Source organism: Bos mutus, chromosome 21 (genome assembly GCF_027580195.1).
Source record: "Bos mutus isolate GX-2022 chromosome 21, NWIPB_WYAK_1.1, whole genome shotgun sequence".
Taxonomy (NCBI): Eukaryota; Metazoa; Chordata; class Mammalia; order Artiodactyla; family Bovidae; genus Bos; species Bos mutus.
In genome coordinates this window covers 46,539,022-46,563,886 of record NC_091637.1, presented here as the reverse complement: position 1 = coordinate 46,563,886, position 24,865 = coordinate 46,539,022, and the positions used below count along the sequence as shown (strand labels likewise).

Sequence of the window (24,865 nt, the reverse complement as noted above, 5' to 3'; positions counted from 1 at the left end):
TGGTCATGTATGGATGTGAGAGTTGGACTGTGAAGAAGGCTGAGCGCCGAAGAAGTGATGCTTTTGAACTGTGGTGTTGGAGAAGACTCTTGAGAGTCCCTTGGACTGCAAGGAGATCCAACCAGTCCATTCTGAAGAAGATCAGCCCTGGGATTTCTTTGGAAGGAATGATGCTAAAGCTGAAACTCCAAGACTTTGGCCACCTCATGTGAAGAGTTGACTCATTGGAAAAGACTCTGATGCTGGGAGGGATTGGGGGCAGGAGGAGAAGGGGACAACAGAGGATGAGATGGCTGGATGGCATCAATGACTCAATGGACGTGAGTTTGAGTGAACTCCGGGAGTTGGTGATGGACAGGGAGGCCTGGCGTGCTGCAATTCATGGGGTCGCAAAGAGTCGGACACGACTGAGCGACTGAACTGAAGGATTTAACACTGCCCTAATTCATATCTCCAGTGCCTGTTGAGCACAGAACCTAGCAGAAGAGTAAAATTATTCATATTTTAAATGAACAATCTAATATAAAGACTTTTTATGAGAATGTTGACTTATTTTAGGGAACCTTAACAACAACAACACTATCAATCTTTTAACTCTTCTTTATTGGTCAGGGTGATATTTTATCAAATCAAATTGCTTTAATATTTTCTTCCTTTTGGATGCCATGAGAGGCTAAAAATTTGAAGCAATGTAATTGCTTTGATAAACTGGCTTTAAAATTACTATTTCGGACCTCCAACCTGACCTGAGCAGGTGGGTAAGGATAGTATGAACAGTTAAAAGAAAGAATCCACTTGCTAAAATGGGAATCATATCCACAAATAACCTAATACAGAGTTTCCTGCTATCCTTGGTCAGGTCATTATCATCTAATAAACTTTTCCATAGGAAAAGTTCAGTTCAGTTCAGTTCAGTCATTCAGTTGTGTCTGACTCTCTGAGACCCCATGAATCACAGCACGCCAGGCCTCCCTGTCCATAACCAACTCCTGGAGTTCACTCAGACTCAGGTCCATCGAGTTGGTGATGCCATCCAGCCATCTCATCCTCTGTCGTCCCCTTCTCCTCCTGCCCCAAATCCCTCCCAGCATCAGGGTCTTTCCAATGAGTCAACTCTTCGCATGAGGTGGCCAAAGTATTGGAGTTTCAACTTCAGCATCAGTCCTTCCAGTGAACACCCAGGACTGATCTCCTTTAGGATGGACTGGTTGGATCTCCTCGCAGTCCAAGGGACTCTCAAAAGTCTTCTCCAACACCACAGTTCAAAAGCATAAATTCTTCGGCGCTCAGGTTTCTTCACAGTCCAACTCTCACATCCATACATGACCACTGGAAAAACCATAGCCTTGACTAAACGGACCTTTGTTGGCAAAGTTACTAGCTTATTAAAATTATCCTTTTACTTAGGTCCAAGGAATAAATTGTTTATTCTATTTATTATGAACAAAAAAATGAAACTGTTTCCTTATCAGTTAAGACGAGGTTGGAGTTTTTTCCCAAGGATGTTTTATTCAGAAATTAGGAAGGCTTCCAGTTATTCAGAAACTAGGAAGGGTCGAGACAGCAAACTATCAAGATTGCTGGCTCTCTTCCCCAAATCAACCTAGACAAACTAGAAAAGTAAGGGAATCAGGTACCTGAGGAACCAACCAAAACCTTCAAGAAATCCATGTCAGCTGCTTTGAAAGAGGACTAGGAAAGAGGACTATAGCCTTGGGTGAACAAAAAGACACTGATGATGCAGAAAGAATAGATGAGAGAAAAATTTACATGGTTCTAACCTCCCCCATGGCCTTTCCTGGTGCCTGAGCAGTAAACAATCCACCTGCAATGCAGGAGAAGCAGATTTGATCCCTGGGTCAGGAAGATCCCCTGGAGAAGGAAACGGCAACCCACTCCAGAATTCTTGCCTGGGAAATCCATGGACAGAGGAGTCTGGCGGCTTACAGTCCATGGGGCTGCAAAAGAGTCGGACATGACTTAGCAACTAAAGAACGACAACCACCCCATGCCGCATTAGAACAATTCTTGTCTGTTTCACCAACACAGAAATCAGCAGCAATAACCCAAGTTGCAAGTGCCATGGGGTAATCAGGCAGCACAGAAATTCCACTGGGTCAGGAAAAGAGATTTATCTTAGTCCATTTGGGCTGCTCCAACAAAAATAGTACAGACTGGATGGCTCACAAACAACAGAAATTTCTTTCCCACAGTTCCAGATGCTAGAAGTCTGAGATAAGGGTGTCAGCCAGCGTGGCTGAGTTCTGGTGAAAGTCCTCTTTTGGGCTGCAGATTACCAATTTCTCACTGTACTCACAAGGTAGAGAGCAGAGTGGGGAAGCAATTGTCAAGTGATTCTTATTAGGGAACTTATATAATCCCATTCACAAGGACATTGCCCCTGTTACCTTACTAAATCCTAATTACATCCCAAAGTACTCACCTGGCACACCATCACGTTTCAGAATAAAGTTTCAACATATGAATTTGGGGGACACAAATACATTCAGTTCATAACAAGATCTAAACATTATTTATTTACTTTTCTATCTTCTCCCCTTCCAAACGCTAGACTGGGTGGATTATAAACCACAGCACTTCCTATTCCTGAATATACAAGATAAGTGCATTTCCTAAACTTCTTTACATTTGGGTCATATAACTGAGTTGTAGCCAAAGCAGTGTATGCAGAAGAGATACTCTAGCCTTCTCTTCCCCTCCTGCAAAAACCTTAAAAACCACATTTGAGATGGTGGTATCACAATACAGAAGGAACCTCGATCTCTAAGCCAAACTCTATATGGGCAAGAAATAAACTTGTGTTGTATTAAGTCACAATTTGACAGTTGTCAGTCCCTTCAACTGCAAGGAGAGCAAACCAGTCAATCCTAAAGGAAATCAACCCTGATTATTCACTGGAAGGACTGATGCTAAAGCTGACGCTCCAATACTTTGGCCACCTGATGCAAAGAGCCAACTCACAGGAAAAGACCCTGATGCTAGGAAAGATTGAAAGCAAATGGAGAAGGAGGAGGCAGAGGATGAGGTGACTAGATAGCATCACCGACTCAATGGATACAAATTTGTCACAAACTCTGGGAGACAGTGCAGGACAAGGGAGCCTGGCGTGCTGAAGTTCATGGAGTCCCAAAGAGTCAGACATAACTAAACAACAACAAAATACAACAGAGCTCTCTTATCCTAATAAACAACTTAAGAGATTGCCACCCTCCCTCCTTCAATTCTCACCAAGGAGTTTCTTAGTGCAGTACCAACAAATGTCAACAGTGAATATACCCCAAACTCTTTCACTGCAAGCTCATCCAGTACCCTCTTCTGAAAATACACGCACACATACACTCACACTCTCTCTTCCTCTCACACGCATTTCATATTTTTAGATCATGGATATACCTGTTCAGCTCCATCACCGTTTTCAACCCCCAGATATGAGGAGAGATAATAGACAGTGACTGTTTATTGGTTAAATGAAATAAATTGCACTAAATAAGTTCAAAGAACCAAATACATGAATAGACTATAAAATGTTAACCCTGATCACCTCCTTGGGGAAATCCATTTCAGTTGTTAAAAAGCAGGACTCCCTCTAAAGTAGGAAAAGAGGAAAAAAGAACCTCCCTTGGAGAGTCTACAAAGGAATGCAGTCCTAGTAACATCTTTTTAGGGCAGTGGGGGTCATGCAAGATTTCTAACCTCCAGAACTGTGAGATAATAAATGTGTGTTGTTTTAAGCCACTAAATTTGTGCTGATTTGTTACAGCTGTTGCAGCAGCAATAGAAACTAAATACACACGTCTTGTTCGTCTCCTAGCGCTCATACCACCTATGTTTAGAGGCATTTTCAGCTTCTCTTACAGAACAAATTTAAAAGAGGAATCACAGTCATGAGTCAACTGGAAACTGAGTTCATAATTATCAGAGCCTGCCAAAAAACATATCTCCCTCTCCCTAGATAGGTTGCTTCTCATACCATCCAGAAGAGAGTCCTAACTCAGTACAACCACATATTAGCTAAAGGCTAAAACACTTTCTAAACAGTGTTCACTTTCATGCAGTCACTTCTTGCAACTAATTTAGGGCTGATTATTATGGAATCATAAAATGAATGTTTAGACTCTGATGCTGTCACTCATTAATGCTGTAGCCTTTGACAAGTCACTTATTTTTTCTGTTTCAGGGAATCGAGAAATTAAGTGGTCACTAAAACATTTGATTTCACAGGCCAGTCAAGTTTCCAAAACAAAAATTGTTTCTAGACTTGTATTTTATAAAATAAAGAACATCTTAACGGAATGTATCTTCAAAACAGACAACCTTTTAAACTGAATAAATTTAACTTTGTGAGAAAACTAAGAACATTCTGGAAAGGCCATGGTAGAAGCTGCATAATTTTTGAATCTCTTCAAATATTTCCATAAAAACAGAAAGACCAGGAGAGCAAAAACAACCCCCCAAAAAAAAAGAGAGAGAGAGACAAAATATCAACCTCAAAACTAGGTAAACACAAAAAAACACCACAAATGACTATAAGACCTGCATGATACTCAACATCTGTGCAGGAAGAGAGGGGAATGACATGGAGCAAAGTGGTATCTGAGAGCCACGAGCATCTCTCTGCACAGCAGTTATTCTCAGCAAGCAAAGGGCCTCAACAAGGTCTCAAGTGGGGGCCTAGAGCGGTCAAAGCCCTGTCAACTCTCAAAACATCTCGTAGTTTCTTGCACATGGAGAAACTGAAAACAGTCTAAATCAGTAGGGAAGATACAACATGGACAAAATAAAAACAAAAGTCCAGGAAATTCCCTGGCGGCACAGTGATTAGGACTCTGCACTTCACTGTCCAGGGCCTAGGTTCAATTCCCAGTAGGGGAACTAAAATCCCACAAGTCATGTGGCAGAGCCAAAAACACTAAAAAATAAAGCAACATGGACAACACACAGAAATTAGTTAAAAAAAAAAAAAAGTATAGACAAAAGCTAGAGAAGGGAAGGTGACACACACAGATGATCTTAGAAAATTATTTCTCAAAAACAGGAAACAGTTTTCCAAATAATCACTTAAAAAAAATTTGACAGCTCATTTGGGAGATTTCAAAGGGCTTAAAAATCATTATATTCTTAAAACAAATACACTGGTTACAATCAACAATAATCTTTAGAAGTCAGGTGAATCCAACACTAATGTTAAAAGATGCTGGATTCTTGATTTGGTAGAAATTACTGATAGAGAAAAAAAATAGAGATAGAAATTCTAGCACTGCCCAAATGACCACATTCTATAAAAAAAAATCCAGAATACACAAAAATAGGAAGAAGGAAAAAAGAGATAATCCCTTCCATTCAACAACAAAATATAAAATTAAAATTGTGTTTCGTCACTTTTGTTTTACATATTTATATACGTGCAACCAAAGGCTACAAATACTTGTTTTTCACAAATTATATCATAAGTATTTTTCTTCAAACTACTTCAATGGTTATTTAATTCCATTGGATGGCAGTATCATAATCTCCTGTTAGGGATATTACTAGAAGGAACAACGTTTTGGCAACTTAAAAGTCTCATTAAAATGAAATGTGGCGATATTAAAGAGCAGTCTAAATTTCTATCCACTAACAGGCCAATAATAGTCTTTTGTTTCTCATAAAGTAATCCCTAATATTTTAAAGTATGTTTTAGAAGAAAAATGATTCCAAAAACTTCAGTGGAGAAAATAATTAATTTCTCTAATTTAAAGATATATTTAACATGCAGGTCAAAAGCTTCCAAAGCTACCAAAACCAAGCAGTTAATAATCATGTAACAAAATATTTTAAAAGCGATCTTAATTCTAAGATGGCTAACAAACAAAAATATAGGCATTTTAAAGATGTGGATGAAGATTTTAAACTAAAATGAAAATTAATCATCTGCCAGAAATAAAGGCAATAGAAATTAAGCCACTGAAATCCTAAGCGGAGTTTCTGAACCAGTAAAGAATCACAAAGAAACTCAGACAATGAGTTTTTGTATACGAACTTCCTAAGTTCAGTTCACCTACCCAAATGAATTAGAATAATCTTGCCCACTGAGCCAGCTCATGCCACTGAATAAAATGTTCTACTTTGGGTTATCTTAAGCTACATCACACAGTATCTGCAGCTCCCATGCTGGTAACAAGCTGTTTGACATAAATTAAGGAAATAGCTTCGATTTACATTAAATTTCAAAGATAATAAAGTATTAAACTACTAATTAGTTTCAAGACATGCTGCTTAAAGAAGTCTGCCATACTTCAGAAAATATATCATTAAAAAAATGAATTTTTTTTTAAATTTTCGGTTGTATGCTTATGATTGAGACAATGCAAAACAGCATTTCAACACCCAAACACAAATAGTATCTGTAAGAAATTACCATTTAAATTCCATCCGAGAATTAGAATAATAATGCAAAAATTTTTTCTAATTGTGTTATGAACACTTATATCCTTATACCTTAACATAAATTATCAGTATATGATCTTACCAAAACATTATTTAAAATAAATACATAAATAACAAAATGCACTGTTGGGGTGAAAAACTTCCTTGATCCTCTTAGGATACCTGGCAGGGGTCTGAATATTAAACTGACGAAGACAGATTAACAAAAGAAAAGCAGACAAATTTAATTAATCTAAGTTTTACATGACAGGGGAGCCTTTACAAACAAATGAAGATGTGAAGAAACAGGTCTAAGCATTCTTATACAAGGTATGATGAACAGTTGAGAGTCATGGAAAAAATGCCATAGGACAAAAGAGTATGAGCCAATGGGTAGTAAACTGGGAAAAACTTAGCAAGGCCTGTTCGTTCAGATTCCTCTTGGTATCCTCCAGCTCTGAAGACAAGGATGTTCCTTTCCTCCAGATTTAGGGAGGAGGGACCCTCTCACAGATCTTATGATCTGCTTTAGTGAAGAAAGGGGAGGGCTGAGAGTCCTTCCTGCACCTGCCATTTCTCAAAATCCTTCAGCTTTAAAATATTCAATATGCCAAGGGGTCATATTTGGGGGGTAGTGCGTTCTAAACCCTGCCAATACAAAATGAAATATCCTGCAAATCACCCTTTCATAAACTATATGTTTAGGCTTCCCTGGAAGTTCAGCTGGTAAAGAATCTGCCTGCAATGCAGGAGACCCCAGTTCAATTCCTGGGTCGGGAAGATCCCCTGGAGAAGGGATAGGTTACTCACTCCAGTATTCTTGGGTTTCCCTGGTGGCTCAGATGGTAAGGAATCTGCCTGCAATGTGGGAGACCTGGGTTCAATTCTTGGGTTAGGAAGATCCCTGGAGGAGGGCATGGCAACCCACTGCAGTATTCTTGCCTGGAGAATCCTCATGACAGAGGAGCCCAGCAGGCTACAGTCCATGGGGTTGCAAAAAGTAGGACATGACTGAGCAACTAAGCACAGCACACAGCAAACCATGTTATTTAGGATAAAGGCCACAGTGGGAAAAAACAGGCAAATACTAATCAAAGGAAAGAGGAGTAGCTATATTAATATGAGACAAAGTGAAACAAGAAACATGACCAAGACTAAGGACATTGCAGGGTTTAGATCACTAATAAGACACAAATAATTTTAAATATGTAAGCACTTCACAACAAAATGTCAAAATAGAGGAGGTGAGAACTGATAAAAGGAATAACAGACAAATCCATGATTATACCTGAAAACTGAGGAATCAGGATAATAAATACTCAGAAAATCAGCAAAGATACAGAGGACTCAGTGTTATCAACCAACTTGACCTATTTGACATTCACAGACAACTCTACACAGCAGAGGAAAATACACAATCTTTTCAAGTGCACATGGCAGATTTACCATCAAAGACCCTACTCTGACCCATTAAAAAAAAGATCTCAACACATTGATGAGAACTGAAATCATACAATGCTATCTTATCACAACAAAATAAACCAGAAATCATTAACAGAAAGGTATCTCGAAAATGCCTAAAGACTTCTAAATAGTACATGATACAAAAAAGAAGAGTAAAGGGAAAATTTTAAATATTTCAAACTATAAGCTTTTGAACTGTGGTATTGGAGAAGACTCTTGAGAGTCCTTTGGACTGCAAGGAGATCCAACCAGTCCATCCTAAAGGAAATCAGCCCTGGGTGTTCATCGGAAGGACTGATGTTGAAGCTGAAACTCCAATATTTTGGCCACCTGATGCAAAGAGCTGACTCATTTGAAAAGACCCTGATGTTGAGAAAGATTTAAGGCAGGAGGACAAGGGGACAATAGAGGATGAGATGGTTGGACGGCATCACCGACTCAATGGACATGAGTTTGGGTAAACTCCAGGAGTTGGTGATAGACAGGGAGGCCTGGTGTGCTAAGGTTCATGGGTTGCAAAGAGTTGGACACGACTCAACGACTGAACTGAACTGATATAAAAATGGAAACACAACATACCAAAATTGGTGGGATGTGGCTAGATCAGCGTGGCTGTTGTTTAGTTGCTCAGTCATGTCCAACTCTTTTGTGACCCCATGAACTGTAGCCCACCAGGGTCCTCTGTCCATGGGATTTCCCAGGCAAGGATACCCGAGTGGGTTGCCATTTTCTTCTCCAAGGGATCTTTCTGACTCAGGGATCGAACCTGCCTCTCCTTCATTGGGAGGCAGATTCTTTACCACTGAGCCACAAGGGAAGACCAAGATCAGTGTTTAGAGGGAATATATAGTATTAAACACATACATTAAAAAAGGGAGGTGGATTCCCTTCTCACCATACCCTCTCCAGCATTTATAGATTTTTTGATGTTGGCCATTCTGACTAGTGTGATCCTCATTGTAGTCCTGATGTGCATTTCTCAAATACTTAGTGATGTTGACCATCTTTTCATGTGCCTTTTGGCCATCTGTATGTCTTCTTTGGAGAAAAGTCTATTTTGATCTTCTGCCCATTTTTTGATTGGGTTATTTTTTTTGGATACTGAGCTGCACAAATTGTATATTTTGGAGATTAAATCCTTGTTGGTTGCTTCACTTGTAAATATTGGTGGAAATGTAAATTGGTGCAGCCACTATGGAGAACAATATAGATGTTCATTAGGGATAAAAGAACTTTATTCCTATAATTCTTAAAAACAACAACAACAACTTAGGAGCTTTTTTAGGGATTAAAAAAAACTAAAAACAGAACTACCATATGACCCAACAATCCTATTCTTAGGCATACAGCTGAAGAAAACCATAACTTGAAAAGATACATGTACTTCAATGTCCACTGCAGCACTACTTACAATAGCCAGGACATGGAAGCAACCTAAATGTCCATCAACAGAGGAATGGATAAAGAGGATGTGGTACATATATACAATAAAATAATGTTGTTTGTTGTTGTTAAGTTGCTAAATTGTGTCTGACTCTTTTGTGACCCCACGGACTGCAACCTGCAAGTTCCTCTGTCCACAGGATTTCCCAGGAAGGATACTGGAGTGGGTTGCCATTTGCTTCTCCAGGGAAATTTTCCCAACCCAGAGATCAAACCCACATCTCCTGCATTGGCAGGCAAATTCTTACCACTGAGCCACTAGGGAAGCCCCAATGGAATATTACTCAGCTATCAAAAAGAAAAAAAAATAATGCCATTTATAAGCTTTTGAACTGTGGTATTGAGAAGACTCTTGAGAGTCCTTTGGACTGCAAGGAGATCCAACCAGTCCATCCTAAAGGAAATCAGCCCTGGGTGTTCATCGGAAGGACTGATGTTGAAGCTGAAACTCCAATATTTTGGCCACCTGATGCAAAGAGCTGACTCATTTGAAAAGACCCTGATGTTGAGAAAGATTTAAGGCAGGAGGACAAGGGGACAATAGAGGATGAGATGGTTGGACGGCATCACCGACTCAATGGACATGAGTTTGGGTAAACTCCAGGAGTTGGTGATAGACAGGGAGGCCTGGTGTGCTAAGGTTCATGGGTTGCAAAGAGTTGGACACGACTCAACGACTGAACTGAACTGATATAAAAATGGAAACACAACATACCAAAATTGGTGGGATGTGGCTAGATCAGCGTGGCTGTTGTTTAGTTGCTCAGTCATGTCCAACTCTTTTTGTGACCCCATGAACTGTAGCCCACCAGGTCCTCTGTCCATGGGATTTCCCAGGCAAGGATACCCGAGTGGGTTGCCATTTTCTTCTCCAAGGGATCTTTCTGACTCAGGATCGAACCTGCCTCTCCTTCATTGGGAGGCAGATTCTTTACCACTGAGCCACAAGGGAAGACCAAGATCAGTGTTTAGAGGAATATATAGTATTAAACACATACATTAAAAAAAGGGAGGTGGATTCCCTTCTCACCATACCCTCTCCAGCATTTATAGATTTTTTGATGTTGGCCATTCTGACTAGTGTGATCCTCATTGTAGTCCTGATGTGCATTTCTCAAATACTTAGTGATGTTGACCATCTTTTCATGTGCCTTTTGGCCATCTGTATGTCTTCTTTGGAGAAAAGTCTATTTTGATCTTCTGCCCATTTTTTGATTGGGTTATTTTTTTTGGATACTGAGCTGCACAAATTGTATATTTTGGAGATTAAATCCTTGTTGGTTGCTTCACTTGTAAATATTGGTGGAAATGTAAATTGGTGCAGCCACTATGGAGAACAATATAGATGTTCATTAGGATAAAAGAACTTTATTCCTATAATTCTTAAAAACAACAACAACAACTTAGGAGCTTTTTAGGATTAAAAAAACTAAAAACAGAACTACCATATGACCCAACAATCCTATTCTTAGGCATACAGCTGAAGAAAACCATAACTTGAAAAAGATACATGTACTTCAATGTCCACTGCAGCACTACTTACAATAGCCAGGACATGGAAGCAACCTAAATGTCCATCAACAGAGGAATGGATAAAGAGGATGTGGTACATATATACAATAAAATAATGTTGTTTGTTGTTGTTAAGTTGCTAAATTGTGTCTGACTCTTTTGTGACCCCACGGACTGCAACCTGCAAGTTCCTCTGTCCACAGGATTTCCCAGGAAGGATACTGGAGTGGGTTGCCATTTGCTTCTCCAGGGAAATTTTCCCAACCCAGAGATCAAACCCACATCTCCTGCATTGGCAGGCAAATTCTTTACCACTGAGCCACTAGGGAAGCCCCAATGGAATATTACTCAGCTATCAAAAAAGAAAAAAAAATAATGCCATTTACAGTAAAATGGATGGACCTAGAGATCATCATTGGAGAAGGAAATGGCAACCCACTCTAGTGTTCTTGCCTGGAGAATCCCAGGGACAGGGGAGCCTGGTGGGTTGCTGTCTATGGGGTCGCACAGAGTCGGACACAACTGAAGCAACTTAGCAGCAGCAGCAGCAGAGATCATCATACTGAGTGAAGTAAGTCAGACACAGAAAGACAAACTGATCATATAATATTGCTTATATGTGGACTCTAAGAAAACAAGGGTACAAGTGAATTTATTTACAAAACAGAAAAAGAATTACAGGTGTAGAAAACAAACTTATAGTTAGCAGGGGATAAGGAGAGGAGGGATAAACTGCAATAAACTGACATATGCAAACTATTAGCACAAGAAACTCGAGTCGGTACTCTGTAATGGCCTACATGGGAAAAGAACCTAAAAAAAAAAAAGGAGTGGATATATGTATATGTATGACAGCCTCTCATTAATACTTGAGCTTGCACCCTTAAAAAAGATGCAAAATTAAGAGAAAATTAAATGAAACGATGAAAATGGTAAAGAGCAAAAATTAACAAAACTGAAAATGTAAAATCAACATAGAAAAATCAATGAAACCAAAGGCTGGTTCTGAGAGCAATGAAACTGATAATCCCTTTGGCCAGACTAATCAAGATAAAAATAAAGATCCCATGCATTGCCAATATCAGAAAGAAGAGAAGGCTATTAAAACAATTCCATATACATTAAAAAGACTAAAAGGGAATATTACAATTTAACACCTATAAATTCAACAAATTCTTTGAAAGATAAAATCTACCAAAGCTAACTCAGTAAGAATAGCTAATCAAAATAGGCCCATATATATTAAAGAAATTGAATTCATAGATTAAAAAACCTTCCAACAGAGAAAACTCCAGCCCAGAGGATATCAGATCAGAACAGATGAGTCGCTCAGTCGTGTCCGACTCTTTGAGACCCCATGAATCGCAGCACGCCAGGCCTCCCTGTCCATCACCAACCCCCGGAGTTCACTCAGACTCATGTCCATCGAGTCAGTGATGCCATCCAGCCATCTCATCCTCTGTCGTCCCCTTCTCCCCTTGCCCCCAATCCCTCCCAGCATCAAAGTCTTTTCCAATAGGTCAACTCTTCGCATGAGGTGGCCAAAGTACTGGAGTTTCAACTTTAGTATCATTCCTTCCAAAGAAATCCCAGGGCTGATCTCCTTTAGAATGGACTGGTTGGATCTCCTTGCAGTCCAAGGGACCCTCAAGAGTCTTTTCCAACACCACAGTTCAAAAGCATCAATTCTTCGGCGCTCAGCCTTCTTCACAGTCCAACTCTCATATCCATAGGATCTCTTAAATCCCCATTTCTTTCCTGGAAACTTCCTATCTGAAGATTCTCTCAAATTGGACCATCTGCTCTCTAGGCCTGCTATATAGCCCTCCCACCTGGAACATCATTTCACTGTTCTCCTGGGTTGAATCTACTATTTCCTACACCCCAGGTCTTGTTTTCACTTCTTTATTTTTCGAAAGCAGGATTTCTGAGGCCTTTTCAGATCTGAAAAATCTTTATTCTAACTTCCATACTTTACATAGTTAGTTAACTAGCCATTCTGCTGATCAAGAAGACTGATGCTGATATATTCAATTTTTTTTCTTATTAGGTTTTCTCTCTGGAAATCTTCAGAAAAATTTTTTTTAATTCCTGGTGCTGTGAAATTTCACAAACACATGCCTATGGCTAGGCTTTTTAATTTTTTTTTTTTTTTAATTGAGCACTCCTAAGCCTCTTGATGAAAGAGAAAGTGGAGAGTGAAAGAGTTGGCTTAAAGCTCGACATTCAGAAAACGAAGATCGTGGCATCTGGTCCCATCACTTCATGGGAAATAGATGGGGAAACAGTGGAAACAGTGTCAGACTTTATTTTTCGGGGCTCCAAAATCACTGCAGATGGTGACTGCAGCCATGAAATCAAAAGACGCCTACTCCTTGGAAGGAAAGTTATGACCAACCTAGATAGCATATTCAAAAGCAGAGACATTACTTTGCCAACAAAGGTCCATCTAGTCAAGGCTACGGTTTTTCCTGTGGTCATGTATGGATGTGAGAGTTGGACCGTGAAGAAAGCTGAGCGCCGAAGAATTGATGCTTTTGAACTGTGGATTTGGAGAAGACTCTTGAGAGTCCCTTGGACTGCAAGGAGATCCAACCAGTCCATTCTGAAGGAGATCAGCCCCGGGTGTTCTTTGGAAGGAATGATGCTGAAGCTGAAACTCCAATACTTCGGCCACCTCATGCAAAGAGTTGACTCATTAGAAAAGACCCTGATGCTGGGAGGGATTGGGGGCAGGAGGAGAAGGGGACGACAGAGAATGAGAGGGCTGGATGGCTTCACGGACTCGATGGATATGAGTTTGAGTGAACTCCGGGAGTTGGTAATGGACAGGGAGGCCTGGCGTGCTGCGATTCATGGGGTCACAAAGAGTCGGACACAACTGAGTGACTGAACTGAACTGAACTGAACTGAAGGAACAGACACACAAAATGCTGTATACTTGGTTTTTAACAAACGTTATTTTTGCTGGGATAGAATCTGGGGTAATGTTTTGCTGTCAACTTTTTATAGATTTATGTTGCTTGAAAGAGTTTATAACAATTATGCATTTATTTTTTTAATAAATGCAAAGAAGTAGTCATAAAATAATACAGTAGGACCATTGTTACATTAAGAAAAAAAAAGCAAACAAAGCAAAACTATGTGGTTGGGTACATATACAGACATAAGGAAATGCGTTAAAATCTGAAAAGACGCATTCCAGGATTCTATAGTTTTTACAAGAGTCACTAAAAGAATTATAAGGCATGTATAATTTCCAAAATAACAGGGTAAAAAAAAACCCCACAAAATACGAATGGATTAAATGATCCAACCACCAAATGCTCCAATTTTAAGACAAAGATGTCCCACTGGATTTTTAAAAACCAATTCTAAGTACACATTAACCAAAAAAAGGCTAATATAGTTAAACTAAAATCATAAAGAGGTCACAGATTGGATAAGACACAGGAAACATGACAACTAAATACAGTGTGGGATCTAGATTGAGTCCTGGAACAAAAAAAGAATACTACTATTACGAGAAAACTAATGATAAACTATATAATTTAGTGACTAGCATTGTAACAATATTAATTTCTTGGCTTTGAGAATTATACTGATTATGCATCGTGTTAACATTAGAAGAAGGTTGAAGAGTTTACAGAAACTCTCTGTGCTATTTTTGCAACTTTTCAGGAAGTCTATTATTTCAAAAAGTTTTTAAAAAGTCAGATTAGACATTAAAACGAAGTGCATTACTAGGGATAAATAGGGACACTTTTTCATGGAACAAAAGTTCAATTCATAGGAAGACAGACAAATTAGAAAACTGAATATGCTTCTAGTAACATGACTTCAAAATAAATAAACCAAAAATTGGCAGAAAACTACTAGGAGAAAATAAAATCCAACATTACACAGGGAGATTTAACACACAGTAAATTATCAGTAACAGACAGGCAAGCACATGTGAGTACACGTACACACACACACACACACACACACACACAAATCAATACGGAAAGAGAAGACTTTAACAAAAGCATTAACAAATTTCATGTAATAGACACAAAGTACTGTACCTATTAACTGCAGAAGTTATTAAGACATCACTAACACAGTCACATAACACTTTAAAAAGGACATTTCAATGATTCTTCAATTCAGATATCTGATGGTAGTTACATAGATATTAACTTTTTATTTATTCATTGAACTGTCCATATATATTTACATACTTTTTTAACATGTATTAACTTTTGCAATAAATATTTTTTAAAGTTAACTGAACTATATCATTTAATTACATACTCTTCTATTTTTGAGTTTTTCAAAACTTGTTTTATCTTGCACAGCAGAAACCCCAAGATAAAACTATGAAGATGGAAAGCTCAAAAGCTCCAACAGAAAAATTAAAAAAAAAAAAGATTCAGGATAAGGGCTTCCAATAAAATCATCCCTGCTGTATTCTTAGTTTTCAAAACTTATAAACCAAGGAAGGGATACTACAGGCAATTCTCAAAAAAATATTTATAATGCTCAAATCACTCTAATGCAAAACTGCAGATAAATAAGTGCAGACTATCTGGCTATCTACATCCCAAGCAGCATAAAATCTAAATTAAAAACACCTTCAATACTGACAATATCTGAATCAGAGGTGCTCATACCAATTGCCAAAAGCAGTTCTATGGTAAGTCTCTCCCATGATTATCTAATTTAATGAAACCCCAAACCAACCTTCAAAATAATCATCTCTTTATGTTGCCATTTTTGAGATAAAACAAATACTCAGTAATTAAGATAAAACAATTACAGAAGAGTTAAATGGTTAATATTTTACTTTGCAAAAAAGTAAAAAGGGCAATGCCAAAGAATCCTCAAACTACTGTACAATTGTGCTTATTTCACATGCTAGCAAGGTTATGCTTAAAATCCGTCAAGTTAGGCTTCAGTAATACGTGAACAGAGAATTTTCAGATGTACAAGCTGGATTTAGAAAAGACAGAAGAACCAGAGATCAAATTCCCAACATTCACTGGATCATGGAGAAAGCAAGGGAATTACAGAAAAACACCTACACCTACGTCATTGACTGTGCTAAAGTCTTTGACTATGTGGATCACAATATACTGTGAAAAATTTTTTAAGAGATGGGAGTACCAGACCACCTTACCTGTCTCCTGAGAAACCTGTATGTGGGTCAAGAAGCGAAAGAACCAGACATGAACAACTGACCGGCTCGAAATTGGGAAAAAGAGTATGACAAGGCTGTATACTGTCACCCTGCTTATGTAACTTACTGCAGAGTACATTATGGAAAAGGCTGGGCTGGATGAAACACAAGGTGGAATCAGTATTGCTGGGGGAAAAACCTGATGCCAAGAAAGATTGAAGGCAAAAGAAGAGGATGTCAGAGGAAGAGATGGTTAGATAGCGTCACCGACTCAATGGACATGAATCTGAGCAAACACTGGAGACAGTAGAGGACAGAGGAGCCTGGAGTGCTACAGTCCACGGAGTGACAAAGAGTCAGACATGACTTAGCAACTGAACAACAACTGACACCTAACAAGTCACCCCAAAACTTAGCAGCTTAAAACAACGAACATTTATTATCTCAAAGTTTCTGATCAATTAGGTCCTCAGTTCAGAGTCTCTCAAAAGGTTGAGGCCACAGTGTTAACGGAGGGCGACAGTCATCTCAAAGTTTAACTGGAACATGATCTCCAACTTCCGTCAGTGGCTGTTGGGAGAATTCAGTTCTTAAGGGGTTCAGCTCGGTTCAGTCCCTCAGTCAAGTCTGACTCTTTGCGACCGCATGGACAGCAGCACTCCAGGCTTCCCTGTCCTTCACCAACCCCTGGAGTTTACTCAAATTCATGTCCATTGAGTCGGGAGTGCCATCCAACCATCACATCCTCTGTCGTCCCCTTCTCCCACCTTCAATCTTTCCCAGCATCAGGGTCTTTTCCAATGAGTCAGTTCTTTGCATCAGGTAACCATAGTACAGGAGTTTCAGCTTCAGCATCAGTCCTTCCAATGAATATTCGGACTGATTTCCTTTAGGGTGGACTGGTTGGATCCCCTTGCAGTCCAAGGAATTCTCAAGTCTTCTCCAACACCACAGTTCAAAAGCATCAATTCTTGGGAGCTCAGCTTTCTTCATAGTCCAACTCTCACATCCATACATGACCTCTGGAAAAACCATAGCCTTGACTAGGCAGATCTTTGTCGGCAAAGTAATGTCCCTGCTTTTTAATATTTGCTGTCTAAGTGGGTCATAACTTTTCTTCCAAGGAGTAAGCGTCTTTTAATTTCATGGCTGCAGTCACCATCTGCAGTGATTTTGGAGCCCTCCAAAATAAAGTCTGTCACTGTTTCCCCAATTATTTCCCATGAAGTGATGGGACCAGATGCCATGATCTTAGTTTTCTGAATGTTGAGTTTTAAGCCAACTTTTTCACTCTCCTCTTTCACTTTCATCAAGAGGCTCTTTAGTTCTTCTTTGCTTTCTGCCATAAAGGTGGTGTCATCTGCATATCTGACGTTATTGATGTTTCTCCCAGCAGTCTTGATTCCAACTTGTGCTTCATCCTGCCCAGCATTTCTCATGATGTATTCTGCATATAAGTTAAATAAGCAGGGTGACAACATGCAGCCTTGATGTACTCCTTTCCCGGTTTGGAACCAGTCTGTTGTTCCATGTCCAGTTCTAACTGTTGCTTCCTGACCTGCATACAAATTTCTCAGGAGGCAGGTCAGGTGGTCTGGTATTCCCATCTCTCTTCAGAATTTTTCACAGTTTATCGTGATCCACACAGTCAAAGGCTTTGGCATAGTCAATAAAGCAGAAATAGCTGTTTTTCTGGAACTCTCTTGCTTTTTTGATGATCCAACGGATTTTGGCAATTTGATCTGGTTCCTCTGCCTGTTCTAAATCCAGCTTGAACATCTGGAAGATCACAGCTCACGTACTGTTGGAGCCTGGCTTGGAGAATTTTGAGTATTACTTTGCTATGAGTGTGAGATGAGTGCAATTGTGTGGTAGTTTGAGCATTGTTTGGCATTGCCTTTCTTTGGGATTGGAATAAAAACTGACCTTTTCTGGTCCTGTGACTGCTGAGTTTTCCAAATTTGCTGGCATATTGAGTGCAGCACTTTCATGGCATCATCTTGTAGGATTTGAAACAGCTCAACTGGAATTGCATCACCTCCACTAGCTTTCTTCGTAGTGATGCTTCCTAAGGCCCACCTGACTTCACATTCTAGGATGTCTGGCTATAGGTGAGTGATCACACCATCGTGATTATCTGGGATGTGATGATCTTTTGTGTATGGTTCTTCCGTGTATTCTTGCCACCTCATCTTAATATCTTCTGCTTTTGTTACATCCATACCATTTCTGTCTTTATTGTGCCCATCTTTGCATAAAATGTTCCCTTATTGTCTCTAATGTTCTTGAAGAGATCTCTAGTGTTTCCCATTCTATTGTTTTCCTCTATTTCTTTGCACTGATCAATGAAGAAGGCTTTCTTATCTCTTCTTGCTATTCTTTGGAACTCTGTATTCAGATGTTTATATCATTCCTTTTCTCCTTTGCCTTTAGCTTCTCTTCTTTTCACAGCTATTTGTAAGGCCTTCTCAGACAGCTTTTTGCTTTTTTGCATTTCTTTTTCTTGGGGATGGTCTTGTTCCCTGTCTCCTGTACAATGTCCCGATCCTTCATCCATAGTATTTCAGGCACTCTGTATCAGATCTAATCCCTTGAATCTATTTGTCACTTCCACTGTATAATCTAAGGGATTTGATTTAGGTCGTACCTGAATGGTCTAGTGGTTTTCCCTACACTCTTCAATTTAAGTCTGAATTTGGGAATAAGGAATTCATGATCTGAGCCACAGTCAGCTCCTGGTCTTGTTTTTGCTGACTGTATAGAGCTTCTCCATCTTTGGATGCAAAGAATATAATCAGTCTAATTTCAGTATTGACCATCTGGTGATATCCATGTGCAGTCTTCTCATGTGTTTTTGGAAGAGGGTGTGTGCTATGACCAGTGTGTTCTCCTGGCAAAACTCTATTAGCATTTGCCCTGCTTCATTCTGTATTCCAAGGCCAAATTTTCCCGTTAGTCCAGGTGTTTCTTGATTCCTACTTTTGAATTTCAGTCCCCTATAATGAAAAGGACATCTTTTTGGCAGGTTAGTTTTAGAAGGTCTTATAGGTCTTCATAGAACCATTCAACTTCAGCTTCTTCAGCATTACTGGTTGGGGCATAGACTTGGATTACTGTGATATTGAATTGCTTGCCTTGGAAGTGAATAGAGATCATTCTGCTGTTTTTGAGATTGCATCCAAGTACTGCATTTTGGACTCTTTTGTTGCCTTTGATGGCTACTCCATTTCTTCCAAGGGGTTCTTGTCCACAATGGTAGATGTAATAGTCATCTGAGTTAAATTCACCCATTCTAGTCCATTTTAGTTCCTTGATTCCTAAAATGTTCATTTTAGGATGTTCATTTTTGTTATCTCCTGTTTGACCACCTCTAATTTGCCTTGATTGATGGTCCTAACATTTCAGGTTCCTATGAAATATTACTGTTTATAGCATCAGACTTTGCTTATATCACCAATCACATCTACAACTGGGTGTTGTTTTTGCTTTGGCTCCATCTCTTCATTCTATCTGGAGTTATTTCTCCAGTGATCTCCAGTAGCATAATGGGCACCTACCAACCTGGGGAGTTCATCTTTCAGTGTCCTATCTTTTTGCCTTTTCATACTGTTCATGGCATTCTCAAGGCAAGAATACTGAAGTGGTTTGCCATTCCCTTCTCCAGTGGACCACATTTTGTTAGAACTCTCCCCCATGACCTGTCTTGGATGGCCCTACATGGCATGGCTCATAGGTTCATTGAGTTAGACATCATTTGATGGGGCTATTTGTAAAAGTATACTTCCTGATGCTGAAGAAAAGCTCTGATACTTTGGCAACCTGATGCAAAGAGTCAACTCACTGGAAAAGACCTTGATGATGGGAAAGATTGAGGGCAGGAGGAAAAGGGGGCAGCAGACGATGAGATGATTAGATGGCATCATTGATTCAACGGACATGAGTCTGAGGAAATTCTGGGAGATAATGAAGGACAGGGAAGCCTGGCATGCTATAGTCCATGTGGTCACAAAGAGTTGGACACGACTGAGCAACTGAACAATAGCAATGTGTGACTGTAATGTTTTGGTGTTAAATATCTCTTATTCCCTTTAAACCTGAGGAATAAAAGAGAGGAAAGAAGTGAGAAAAGAAAGGAAATACAACCTTTGTTGATTTACATAAAAGGCTATGAAAGAGATGGATATCCAGGCAGTTGTCGACATTGAGTAAAAAAAGTATCAAAAAGCATAAACTTTTTCCCACACTTTGAGATGGATATTGTCTTTTGACCTATTCCATCTTGGGAAGGCTTGGTTGAAACTTATATCTACATGATTGAGTACATTCATAATATAGGAGGTAATTAATGATTACTTCCACAAGGGCTTCCCTTTTGGCTCTGCTGGTAGAGAATCTGCCTGCAATGCAGGAGACGTAGGTTCAATTCCTGGGTTGGGAAGATCCCCTGGAGAAGAGAAAGGCTACCTACTCCAGTATTCTGGCCTGGAGAATTCCATGGACTGTACAGTCCATAGGGTTGCAAAGAGTCAGACACGACTGAGCGACTTTCACTTTCAATTACCAATGACTTGGCCCATGAAACTCAACTGTGGCACCCCTCCCTGACTTCAAGGTCCTGTCTTCCTTAAATGCTTCATTGGGCTGTGCAGTTCATCTCTTATTTTTAGTCCCCTGCCTTTCACTTAGCACTAACAGTATAAAAAAAAAAAAAAAACTTTTTAAAGTATGTTAACATATTTAGCTAACAACTCTTTTTTTAGGTGGTTTATAGAAGTGATTTAGGTATTTACTTGAATATATACTAATGCTAACTCAGCAGTGGCCACAGGACCAGAAAAGGTCAGTTTTCATTGCAATCCCAAAGAAAGGCAATGCCAAACAATGCTCAAACTACCACATAATTGCACTCATCTCACACGCTAGCAAAGTAATGCTCAAAATTCTCCAAGCCAGGCTCCAACAGTATGTGAGCCATGAACTTCCAGATGGAAGTTCAAGCTGGATTTAGAAGAGGCAGAGGAACCAGATCAAATTGCCAACATCTGTTGGATCATCGAAAAAGCAAGAGAGTTCCAGAAAAACAGCTATTTCTGCTTTATTGACTATGCCAAAGCCTTTGACTGTGTGGATCACGATAAACTGTGAAAAATTCTGAAGAGAGATGGGAATACCAGACCACCTGACCTGCCTCCTGAGAAATTTGTATGCAGGTCAGGAAGCAACAGTTAGAACTGGACATGGAACAACAGACTGGTTCCAAACCGGGAAAGGAGTACATCAAGGCTGCATGTTGTCACCCTGCTTATTTAACTTATATGCAGAATACATCATGAGAAATGCTGGGCAGGATGAAGCACAAGTTGGAATCAAGACTGCTGGGAGAAATATCAATAACCTCAGATATGCAGATGACACCGCCCTTATGGCAGAAAGCAAAGAAGAACTAAAGAGCCTCTTGATGAAAGTGAAAGAGGAGAGTGAAAAAGTTGGCTTAAAACTCAACATTCAGAAAACTAAGATCATGGCATCTGGTCCCATCACTTCATGGGAAATAATTGGGGAAACAGTGACAGACTTTATTTTGGAGGGCTCCAAAATCACTGCAGATGGTGACTGCAGCCATGAAATTAAAAGACGCTTACTCCTTGGAAGAAAAGTTATGACCCACTTAGACAGCAAATATTAAAAAGCAGAGACATTACTTTGCCGACAAAGATCTGCCTAGTCAAGGCTATGGTTTTTCCTGTAGTCATGTATGGATGTGAGAGTTGGACTATGAAGAAAGCTGAGCTCCCAAGAATTGATGCTTTTGAACTCTTGATAATCCCTTGGACTGCAAGGAGAGCCAACCAGTCAATCCTAAAGGAAATCAGTCTTGAATAGTCATTGGAAGGACTGATGCTAAAGCTGAAACTCCAATACTACTATGGTCACCTGATGCGAAGAACTGACTCATTGGAAAAGACCCTGATGCTGGGAAAGACTGAAGGCAGGAGAAGGGGACGACACAGGATAAGATGGTTGGATGGCATCACCAACTCAACGGACATGAGCTTGAGCAAGCTCCAGGAGTTGGTGATGAACAGGGAGGCCTGGCGTGCTGTAGTCCATGGGGTCGCAAAGAGTCGGACACGACTGAGTGACTGAAATGAACTGAACTGAATGATGTCATCATCAACAATGAGCAGGAGATCAAATGGTCATTTCAACACAGTAATGGTTAGTGAAGTACAAAGTGAAGGAAGGAAGGAAGGAGAAAAGAAAATTAAAGAGAAAAATGAGAGGGAGAGATGAAGGACAAAAAGGAGGGGAGAAAGGAGGTAAGATAGACAGGGAAGCGAGCAAACAGGCAGGCAAAAAAAGAAAGGAAAGAAGAAAATACAAACTATGTGAAATAGACACTATGTGGCTTGCAAAACCTAAAATACAAGTAGTCCTAGCCTCACACAGTATTGCTTTAACTGAAACTCTACAAAGCAAGATGCCTCTATTAACTATCCAGCCCTTTACAGAAAATTTGATGACCCCTGCCACTGGAGATACCCAAATGGCCAACAGACATACAGAGAGGTGTAAATATTCATCAGCAGAGAAATTAGGGAAAAACCACAATGTGATATCACTACCCAACAGAATGGGTAAAATGAAAAGAATGATGCTAAATGTTTCAAGCATGTGGAAACTCATTTGAACAATTTTTTAGTAATGTATACCAGAAATGGCAAAAAGCAAAGAAGAACAAAAGAGCCTCCTGATGAAGGTGAAAGAGGACAGTGAAAAAGCTGGCTTAAAACTCAACATTCAAAACTCTAAGATCATGGTATCCTGTACCATCACTTCATGACAAATAGATTGGGAAAAGTGGAAACGGTAACAGATTTTATTTTCTTGGGCTCCAAAGCCACTGCAGACAGTGACTGGAGACATGAAATTAAAAGATGCATGCTCCTTGGAAGAAAAGTTATGACCAGCGTAGACAGCATATTAAAAAGTAGAGACATCACTTTGCCAACAAAGGTCCGTCTAGACAAAGCTATGGCTTTTCTAGTTGTCATGTATGGATGTAGGAGTTGAACAATAATTGATCCAACTGAGCATGGAAAAATTGATGCTTTTGAACTGTGCTGTTGGAGAAGACTCTTGAGAGTACCTTGGACTGCAAGGAGATCCAACCGGTCAAAAGGAAATCAGTCCTGAACATTCATTGGAAGGACTGATGCTGAAGCTCCAACACTTTGGCCACCTGATGCGAAGAACTGACTCATTAGATAAGACCCTGATGATAGGAAAGATTGAAGGCAGGAGGAGAAGGGGATGACAGAGGACAAAATGGTTGGATGGCATCACTGACTCAATGGACATGAGTTTGAGTAAGCTCCGGGAGTTGGTGATGGACGACAGGGAAACATGGCATGCTGCAGGTCATAGGGTCACAAAGAGTCGGACAGGACTGAGCAACTGAACAACATACCAGAAATGGGTTTCCAGGTGGCTTAGTGGTAAAGAACCGGCCTGCCAATGCAAGAGATGTAGGTTCAATCCTTGCGTTGGGAAGATCCCATGGAGAATAGAATGGCAACCCACTCTAGTACTCTTGCCAGGGAAATCCCATGGACAGAGGAACCTGGCAGGCTACAGTCTGTGGGGTGGCAAAAGAGTCGGACGCTACTTAGCTATTAAACAACAACAACAATATTAGAAAGACATATACGCATAGCCTATAATATAGTCATTTCACCAGTGGGTATATATCCAACAGAAATGTATACATACATTCACCAAAATACTTACAAAAAAATGTTCACACCAGACCTATTAGTAATAGCCAAAAGCTGGATAAGATACTGCACAGCATTAAGAACAAACAACTGCTACATAACTTGTATAAATCCCGCAAATATTAAGCAAAAGTGAGACACAGAAGACTATACACTGTATGTTTCCATTTATATAAAGTCAATAATCAGTAAATTTATTGATGATGTCAGAAACTGAAAAGTGGGGCTTCTAGGATGTGAGTAACGCTCTTTCTTGGATATACACACTTGGTGAAAATTCAGTGAACTGTACGCTTATGATTCATGCACTTTTCTGTGTGTCTATTAACCTTTAATAATTATCACAGCAAAAACGTTTCATATTTACAAACTCTATGCCTTTGAAGGAAAACTGTGTACATCTTCTGTTCACTTTTCTGATTTGCCATCCTTACCACCAGTGAGCTATCTTAATCCCTGTTACCTTACATAGAAGGTAGTTTTGTTTTAATTAATTCTCTTGGTGTACTACTGCACAGGATACCCACATGTTTATGTAACTGTCATTTCAGGTTAGTTCCACAATAGATCCCAAGGAGAAACTTTGAAAAGCCAGTAACTTGTCATTGTTGTCAGAAAGTTGTCTGGGAAAGAAGGGGGGGCGGGGGGAGCTCCTTAAAACGTACTTTTGTTTGGCCCTTTGTTTTGGCTCACCTTTATCTACTACCACTGTGATTTAATCTGCATAAAATGTTCAAAGGAACCTTTCAAAAAGCCTCTTCTGGTGGAAAAGTTTTTTTCCCACGACATCTTAATAATGTTGTTATCTTGGGTTCATCCAGTTCCTTCCACCCACGGTGCTTAAAGTAAATACTTCACAAATAGCATCGGGTGGTGTCACCTTCCAGCCAGGACGAAAAATGTGGGCCCAGAGACACTACGAACTCAAAAAATTTTAACAGTATCTTTCTACAGCATGGCTCCGCCTACCGAAAGAATCACCGTATTCTTTGCCGAAACTTAAAGTGTGAGAACTGAAATACAAACCAGTGAGTGACTCTCGAGGGCACGGAATCAATCCTAGGTTGAGTCAGGACCTCCA

General features: G+C 39.7%; 1 protein-coding gene across 5 annotated transcripts in view; it reads right to left on the bottom strand.

Moving 5' to 3' along the window:
* MIPOL1 (mirror-image polydactyly 1) overlaps positions 1-24,865 on the bottom strand; it is a 360,714-nt gene that overhangs the window by 312,931 nt on the left and 22,918 nt on the right. The gene's annotated exons all lie outside the window — the stretch shown is intronic.